This window comes from Empidonax traillii, unplaced genomic scaffold (genome assembly GCF_003031625.1).
Source record: "Empidonax traillii isolate 1590-97213 ecotype Southwest subspecies unplaced genomic scaffold, ASM303162v1 scaffold2757:size38390, whole genome shotgun sequence".
Classification (NCBI taxonomy): Eukaryota; Metazoa; Chordata; class Aves; order Passeriformes; family Tyrannidae; genus Empidonax; species Empidonax traillii.
Window position 1 is genome coordinate 10,378 of NW_020957950.1, and position 8,046 is coordinate 18,423.

Below are 8,046 nucleotides of genomic sequence, written 5' to 3' on the forward strand. Positions count from 1 at the left end.
TCACCTGTAGTCTAAGCACTTGACTCCACAAGAGATGGATTTATGCAGTTACCAAGTCACATAATTAAACGGTTTTCTGCATTTTATGGCTGAATAGATCAACACTATAGCTTAGATGCAAATTGTTTACACATCAGGTAATGGACCCTACTGATTTAGCACTCGCAGCATATTCCACTAATCCTTAAAACTGCAGGACCTCTGCTGTGTTCTGAGGCTGGTGTCCCTCCCTCAGGTACACCTTCCTGTGATCCACACTTCATCCTCACGGAAGCTGCTTCAATCTTTCACTGACTACAAAAGAATTGTGTGTTTTATCTGGCTTTCATGCCTAATTGGGCAATCCCTGCTTGGCACGAAGGATGGCAAGCTGAGAGAGACAACGTGTCGTGTCTTGGTCCAGCTGGGAAGAATGAGAGCCATCCCACGGAGCAGGCTGTGGAATACACAAATAAAGCAAGATGCCAAAGAGAGGAAATAACGTGCACGGAGCTGCCAAGACTGTGATGTAATGTCTCTGATTAGCTGCAGTCGGGTCTGTATCAGAAAAAACACCTGCCACGGGAGCTGCAACGCAGAGCAATGTGGTGTGACCTTGGGGATGGTCCCGTGCAGGGCCGGGAGGTGGACCCGGTGATCCTCCACGAGGAGGTGGACCCGGTGATCCTCGTGGGTCCCTTCAACTCAGCGCGTGCCGTGACTGAAGCCCGGACACCCCGGAGGGCTCCAGGGCAGGTGGTGTGCCCGGTGCCCGCGGGTCTCCTGCCAGCCCGGGCTGCCCGGGGTTGGCGAACAGCTGGAGAGCTCTGTAGGTTCGGCGTGTTTTTGCACCCACAGACAGGCTGTAAATGAGCGAGAGGCACAGCGGGGCGATGGGAGACGCGGGAAGCGGGGCACGGCTGGAAGGGATCGGAGCGCGGGGATCCCGGCGTGGCTCGGGGCCGACAGCAGCACCCGGCAGATGGAGCTGCGATCCCACTCGGGGCAGCGCTGCCCGAGCACAAACCGTGTGAGGAGTGAGGGCAGCTGACTGCACCAGCATCCCAGAGCTCCCGTGGCCTCTCCAGGCGGGAAAAGCCCCCCTGATACTCCCAGACATATGGTGTGACCCTTGGGGATGGTCCTGTGCAGGGCTGAGTTGGACTGGATGATCCTTGGGGGTCCCTCCCAAGTCAGCACGTTCCGTGATTCTGGGATTCTGGGAAAGCCCGGACTGTGGCCTGGCACCTCTGTCATCCTCTGCTCACCAGGCTCATCACCTTCATCCCAGGCTCTGAGGCACTGATGCCCGTGCTGCCCTTGCTAGATCACAGCAGTGTGTCCACCTGCACTTATCTGAATCCCTTCACAAGCATAAAACACCATCCACATGAGCTCTGTCCTTACATTTAGTGATGGACTGTACAGAAAATGGGATGTCTTTTCCATTCATAAAATCTTTTCTGTAAAGCTGACACAGTCTCAGCTGGACTGAGACACAATTTATTTTCAGCTGACTTCGTAATTATCAAAGCATTCCATTTTAATCAGGATTAAGGTTAATGAATCCGCCATAAAATCGTTTGTGGGTTTTAGTCTTCGTAAAAAACCTTACAAATATGTACTAGCTATAGAGAAATAATTAGGAGCAGAGTACAATGCAGTGTTATTTTCTGTCACAGCTAATCAGGGGAAGCCCATACATCAACATGACTTGGTGGTGCCAGGGTGACAGACTCATTTCTCCAATGAGCTGTTTTCTTCTTATATGGCAAAAAGCACTGAATCTGTATGAGATCATCGAGAAAAGTCCTCCTTCCTGAAAAATACTATATTCTTTTTTGTTGCCTAGCTACGTGCTGCTGTTACCTTAGAAGGCTGTAGATTCATCTGAGTGATTCTGGTGGAGCTGGTGTGCTGGAACAGAGGAGTGATGTAAATTTATAACCCATGCTTTGGGAAAGGTTATAAAAGAGAGGGATGAGTGTGAAAGAAAGAGCTTTTACAGAAAAGCAATTTAGTGTATTCGTCATGTTCCTTTTGACATTAGTTGTTGAATAAAGACCATTTCACCTCACAGCCCTGGGGGCATGAGCAGGCAGTGAAATCATAGACTTGAGGATTTTAATTCCAGAGTCTGATGCCAAGGAAATGTTTTCCTGGTTCATGTTCATTACTGCTGTTAGTAAGTGTAGAGAAGGGAAAAGACTGTCAAGGCCTGATTCTGACCTCATTTCCAAAACTGTAATGGGGAAAAATGCCACAAAAATCAACCAATTTGCTGAATTTCATTAGCACCAGAGAACGGGATGATCACCGAGTCTTTCAGTGAATATAAGTAGCTTTTGATGACTTGGAAAACTAAGAAAGCTCACTCCAAATTCCTGGAGCCCAAAGGCTCACACTGTAATGTGTCTGTCAAAGAAACCTCCGACAGCAAACTCCTCATGCAGGAGACATGCAGAGATTGTGAGCTGAGCAATCACTCCCTGGCACTGTCCCAGGGTGAGGAGCAGCTCAGGGTGGCACTGCCTCCCCAAAGGCTTCAGATGCTGGTGCTCACCAGATGTAGGGAAGTTGCCTGAAGGCAAAGTGAAATGAACAGGGTAATAAAGTTATTTCTTACCTGCTTCACTGTAACTGCTTTGGGTGTAGGATGTCCTTGAGGTGCATCATGATTTTGCAGTTCTATCTTTAGGACTGAGAGATTTTTTTCCACTGGAGTTTTGATTCAGATTTATCTAGTTAGGGCTGGCTTTCAAATTAAGATCTGCATTTGCTTTCACAAAATACCGTTTTCCAAGTCTACTGCCTGTAAAGGTCTTTATATAAGATACACACTTCATACCATACTGTTACCTGTCTATGCTTGTGCTTGCCCTCTGTATTTTATCATGAGCCTAAATACTGACCATTTCAGATTTTCTGAGAGAAAGTGGTAGATACTGAAGCTATTATGATTAACATAATTGTTATTATAACCTTTCTCAAGAATAAAATCAGAAAAGAACTTTGACAGTTTAAAGTGAAAATAAGAGAGTTTTTTTCAATTCCAGTAAAACTCTACACTAAAGATTTTGAAGGTTTTCACCAGAATATCTGGTATAGAAGCAGAGGAAAAGCAGCAACGAGACATTTAAAAGAAGCAGAGATTCCTATTACTGCTATGATGCAAATGTGGAATTTGCCAAACTCAGCACGTTCCAAGTGGAAAACTCTGAGCTCTTCCTGGAACAGATGATAACATCTCTCACATCCAAATTCCCACACACTTCACACGAATGATTCCATGACATCACTCACCACAGGAAAAGACACCATAAATTCTGCACTGGCTTACAGAGAAGTGTAAAGCTTTTCCAATCTAAATTCATAAGTCTCCCCTGTGACTGTGAGTTTTTGTCCTAGTTTCAAGCTTTCATTCATTGATATGAAAGGAAAATGGAATTTTCCCCACAAGGGAACCAAGAACAGACTTTATCACCTAAAGCCAAAGGGCAGCTGTGTTTTATTTTGGTCCCCACCAGGAGTCTGATGTGGGTGCAGTGACTGTGTTTGGACACAGAACTGAAACCACCTGTATAAGAAAAGAGAGATTGAACATTGCTAGTCTTTTTTTCTTATCTAGTACACAGAAGAGGGCAGCACAGTTAAAGTTTCACTTTAGGTTGCCACAAACATTTTAAACTTTGCTTCTGCCCCGTGTCCTCCCCTCGCTGATGGATCCACGTGGCTCTGGGTGCTGGGAGCCAGTTGGTTGTTTCCTCACAGGACCACAGGTCTGTTCCTGTCCTGGGTTTTCAACCCAACGAGACCTTTCCTTGTTCAGCTATAGATGGAAACATCTACAATATGGTGACCTCATCCAGATTTTCAGAGCTGCTGACAGGCAACTTTTAAAGACTTTGTCCTGCAGGCACGTGGAAAAATGGGTTCTGTGGGTTAGCACAAGGGGCTTTAGGGTGTTTTCTGCCCAATTTCCTGCCTTTCAAATGCTTAGATCCTCAATAGAAGAGAAAATGTTACTCAGTGCTCAGCTGACAGGGTAAACACATGCTAGGAAGTCTCAGGATTAACAAAGTTAGCAGAAAGCATCACTGTCCACTGTGGAATTCCATGGGAACATGGAGTTTGAATAACCTGCGTTTCTAATCTGTGTGCTGCTCGTCCCCTAACTTGTAAAAAGATGTATCAGCAAACAGAGAAGGGCAAATAGGGGTCATGTTTACACATGGAGTGAGTGAACACTTGGGGTTCCTCAGCCAGGAGAGATAATCACTGCACAAAGCTGTAAAAGCACTACAGTTATGAAAAACCATGAGGAAAATCTTATTCCCTGCTTTACCATACAGTAAATGGGGGTGTTGCAGAATATCAAATATCTACATGGGTTAAAAAACAGTTAGAAAAATATGCAGAAAAAACCCACATCAGGGGCCTGTAAACAAAAAGTTTAGTATGGTGGTTGGGAATGGGGAGTTTTAATTGTGTTTATGAAGTTCTTATTGTCCATTCCTCTTTACATATCTGCTTCTGACAGCTGCTGGAAAGTGGCTGTAAGCTGAGTCTGACCCAGGACAGCCCCTTTAATTTGTTATTGTAAATAGAGTCATTCCTCTGGCCAAGAGCTATTGCTGGTAAACCATAAATCTGACATTCCCAATTTGCTGCATTACCACTGTGGACTTCTTAGACAGACAGACAGACAGTCATTTACATCTGCCCACTCCTTAAACCAACTGCCTGTAAGTTCAGAAACCTTTTCATGGTCTCTGACTTCCAGATATTTCTTGTAAGGGGCTTCTGAAATCCCCACTAAGGAGAATACATCCCTCAGGAATTGTAACAGGATATTTAGCATTCCCCTCGTGGATGGGTGATGTTGGCTGTGGCAGGTTTGATCCTGAAACAGAGGAATTAGGGGTGATTAAGGAAAATAATTATGGAAATATCTTAGGTCATGTTCTGATTTTACTCCAGACTTGAAATGCAATAGGAGCAAACAGCTGACCACACGCAGTGCGTGCTAATGAGCCTGTCCAGGGAGGTGTCCAAGCTCTGACTGCAGCAGAGCTGTCACTGTGCTGGTAGGAAGTAAACCTGAATCTGAAAAACTCATATTTAGAGGCAATTTAAAGTTAGCCTAAGACAGACTGCTTTTCTCCAGGATATCCCAATGTTTATTAGTAGTTTACTAACAGTGTGTTGCACTCTGTGAAAAAGCAGCAGAGGAACTCCCCGAGTGAAAATGAAACTGGATCTGCCCCTTGTGCAGCTCCTTTTTTTCGGAGCAATGATTCACCTGGTTCCATTGGTCATGAGCTCATCCAGCAGTGGAAGCTTTTTAGCTTACTCAAAGCAGTGAGAAATTCAGAGCAGCTGAGAGATGAACCACCTTTCCAGTTATTCTTATACCAAGTTATTTTTTGCAAGCGTTTCACAAAGACAGGCCTTTGGTTTATGTCACAAGCATAATTATTTTATCATTTCCTACCTCAGAAATGAAAACACTTCTACATTTTGTTTCAGTGCCAATCAGTGATCTCCAGAATTTCTGGTCTGGAGCTTAGAGGAAGAACAGCAAGCCATGAGAGGAACCAGCTTGTATGATGAATTTTGTAGCTGTAACAATGGATTTAGCTCGGTTTTTGCTCGTGTGTCCCCCTTGGCTCTCTGACCTTTCTAAGCTGTGTCTATTGACTCCAAAGCTCATATTTCTCACATTGTTATTTGCAGCCCCAATTCGTGGCTATAACTACTTCATCAAAAATATTACCTGCCCTTAAATGCAAGAGTAATTATGAGAGAAATCTCCTTGGCTGAAGTGATGGCCAGTGTCCAAAAAGGACATTTATCAGTTTTCTGACAGAGAATTTTCTGCTAAGGCTGAAAGCTCCAGCACTGCTGGTGACTTGGACAGTCCAAGCTGTTGCCTACTCTTGATGCCACATCTGCACTTATATCCTACTTTTTGTAGGATAAGGAAAAAGGATATTTTTTTCATGTCGCTCTATCTCTCTCTCTTGCTCAGGTTAAAAACCCAACACATTTCATACTTCTCTGTGTCTTCTCCCACTGGCCTAAGTCTGCCAGTTCTGTAACAATAATGGTAAATGCTGCTGTCTGTTTTGCAGTCCAGGTGTTTGGGAGGTAGCCAGGCTGATGCTTCTGCAGGAAGCTTCGTGGAACTTGGCAAGAACAGACCCTCGTGGGTATCTCCACAGTTTGTGTGGAAATAACTTCACATGATCACACAAGGGCTGATTAATTAGCCTTGAGGCAGAGCAGATGAGTTGAAAAGCAAGGAGAGGAGAAGCCCATGGCTTCCAGCACAGAGCCCCATGAGAATCATGCTGACTCCCAAACTTCACTGCTGCTAATCCAGTCCTTGTGCCCTTCAAAATATTCCCATTCTTCCTAACCAACTGTGAAAAATTCCATGGTAAAACAGGAGCAAAAGGAAAACCAGGAATTCAGTAAAAATATCAGTTTGATGTAAAGAAATTTAAATGCTATTTGTAATTTGGCAATTGACCTTGAACAAACACTGAGGAGGTGGAGTCACATAGTTAATTCAACCCCCCAAATTCTGCTTTTTGACCTGAAAATGCAGAGGTTAGGTGTAAGGTTTTACATGCTTAGTTGTCACTGCACCCCCTGCAAAGTCTCTGCTTGTCACTTGGGCCATGAAGTGCTCTCTGCACCTGATACAGCACAAGGGAACTCCAAGCACAGGAGTTCCCCCAGGAATATATAACTGGAAAAACAGGACTGAACTTCATGTTTGACATTTTCCAGATGATGAAAGGTACTCAGGCCAAGAGAGTGCACTGGAAGTGAACTCTGACTTTCTCAGAAGCTAGAGGAAAAATGGGAAAACAGACACAGAAAGAGTAAAAGAGGAATAAGATAGGAAAAAAGTAACTGGATATATTACAGCAGTGAACTACAAAGAAAGGCATCTTGAGAGAAAAGCACATCAAGTAAGGGAAAGAGTAATAAATAAGACTAGAAAAGCAAGACATGAAAAACTCTTTCAAATAGAAATAAATTACAGTTCATGTATGTGTTAGGGGCATGGCCACATAGAACTGGAAACAGAGGGCAGGTGAGAAAGGAGATAATCTTAAAATCCTTCAAAGAAGCTAAAAGATCAGCATTTGAAGCCTGTGGACTCACATGCACCCCAGTGAAACCAGCAGGTGCCCAGTAACGTGCACATGAAAATACAGCAGCAACTATCAGCAGAATTACATGCTGTGTGAAGATACATGTTGTGTGTCTCAAGTGATTAACCTGAATTATCAGTCAATTCCTTCCAACTTCACAAGTTAGCTGGACCTATGAGGATCAAAGGAGACAAACCAGCTCTGTGAACCCTGTGATCTGCCCCCTCTCTGGTTCCAGGCACAGCTCCTGGGGGGTGGGGACAGCCCCGACTGCCCTGGCACAGCCCCTCGGGGCCACCTGTGCTTGGCCCTCCAGGAACCAGTGAAGCCCTGGGGACGTGACCCAAGGCCATCTCACTTTCTCAGAGCACCCAGTGCCAGGTCCTGAGTAATATCCTGTCACTGGTGGTATTCCAGAAGCATTAACTCACCGGTTGTGCCGGGGTGTTGGCGAAAAACCCCAAGCATTTGCCGCAGAGTCTTGAATTTTCTGTTTGATTTCTGCTGGGTACAATTTTATTTTCAGTCGCTTTTCCTGCTGAAACACTCTGCTCTCAAAGTTTTTATTTAGCACTTTTACATATGCCTTTCCTCACAGTTTTTGGCTAGCAAGGGGTCTATCTTTAAAACATCCATCATTCCCATCAGCACAAGGCCTGGAATAAAATACGGCTTCTTTAGGTCCTGTCAGTGAAATTCCCATTTTTAGTGTTTCCAGCCAGTAGTGTTCCAGAAGTGGCACTATCTTGTTGGATCTGTTGCTTTTCAGATTTCCCTGCTTTCACACAGAAAAGGATTAAAAACACCCCCAAGTTTATATGCCAACTTCTAAAGTCTGACCCCCCCACACAGCAAAGGCATGAAAGAAAGTCTGGCCCAAAAGACGTAAAAACCTCCC

At 44.6% G+C, this 8,046-nt stretch overlaps 1 long non-coding RNA gene across 1 annotated transcript in view; it reads left to right on the forward strand.

The window, feature by feature from the left end:
• LOC114072203 overlaps window positions 1-2,311 on the forward strand; it is a 12,688-nt gene extending 10,377 nt beyond the window's left edge. Inside the window, exon 4 of the long non-coding RNA XR_003574145.1 lies at window positions 2,301-2,311. This is a non-coding gene — a long non-coding RNA (uncharacterized LOC114072203). The remainder of the gene's footprint in view (window positions 1-2,300) is intronic.
• The last annotated feature ends 5,735 nt before the right edge of the window (window positions 2,312-8,046 follow it).